This window comes from Morone saxatilis, unplaced genomic scaffold, assembly GCF_004916995.1.
Source record: "Morone saxatilis isolate NCDOM2014 unplaced genomic scaffold, NCSU_SB_2.0 Contig2, whole genome shotgun sequence".
NCBI lineage: Eukaryota > Metazoa > Chordata > Actinopteri > Moronidae > Morone > Morone saxatilis.
In genome coordinates this window covers 8863482-8864502 of record NW_023339762.1, presented here as the reverse complement: position 1 = coordinate 8864502, position 1021 = coordinate 8863482, and the positions used below count along the sequence as shown (strand labels likewise).

At 36.9% G+C, this 1021-nt stretch overlaps 1 protein-coding gene across 1 annotated transcript in view; it reads left to right on the top strand.

The window, feature by feature from the left end:
* The window catches only part of LOC118330340 (unconventional myosin-IXAa-like), a 127874-nt gene that overhangs the window by 59812 nt on the left and 67041 nt on the right, over positions 1–1021 (top strand). The window lies entirely within an intron of this gene.

Sequence of the window (1021 nt, the reverse complement as noted above, 5' to 3'; positions counted from 1 at the left end):
CACACACACACACAGTCACAGCAGGATTAAGCCTTGGGGTCAGCACATTTGCTTCAACATAAAATCTAACATATGGCCAGCTAAGCATTGTATCTTTGATTTGTGTTAGTGGACGATGTGGTGAGCTGTTTTTAACACACTTGGTTATTTCTGGACTCCATATGGCACCACAGGCTATGCACGGTGAAGGCCGAGGTTAATTCAGTTTGTACTGAGTCACGTTAAATTTCAAATTGAAATGACAATTCAGTCTTTTAAGTCTGTGGGAACAACAAACGTCTCGGTCAATATCCCTTGTTCTTCGATGTTTCCTCAAGGCTACGTGATCTGAAACATGAAAACATGAAATCACAGTTTTCCATGTTTTCTAATACCTGACATTAATTTAGACCATGATCCAAACAAATCAAAGCATTGTGTTCAAAACAGTGTTAGTTCTGGCAGTAGAAATATGTACGAGACACGTTTCTTTACATGTATGTGTAGAAAATAGTGTCTAAAATTATGGCTGCATGTCAGATAATTTCAGTATATTTTGACAAAAAAATACATTTAGAATTTGACAGAAAACGATATTGAACCGCAACACTGAGCACACATTCTGCCACAATGGTTCCTGACTCATGAACCAGCGACCAGGATAGGTCAATGAACATAATGCTGCTATGCGCTAAGGAAACAATATGATTCAGGAAAAAGTAATAATTCAAGTATATGATTATATGTGCTTTTATAGGCTTCTTTTTCTCCAGTAATACCTTACACCTAACCCTGTCTTGCCCCCCAACAACTATATACTAATTTTAACTAAAATAAGACAGCTGTAGACAATGTTAACAGTCTGTCATCATCACCTTTCAACATTCATCAGAACAGGAGACATTATAATGAATTCCATTTTCTAATTGATTAATAGACTTTTTTGTTTTTCCATTTTATGGTGGCCGTAGGGGGGGTTTCTGTCTTTATTCAAAAGTAGACATGCAAGCAACAGGAGATGAGGAGAAAGATAAAGACATGC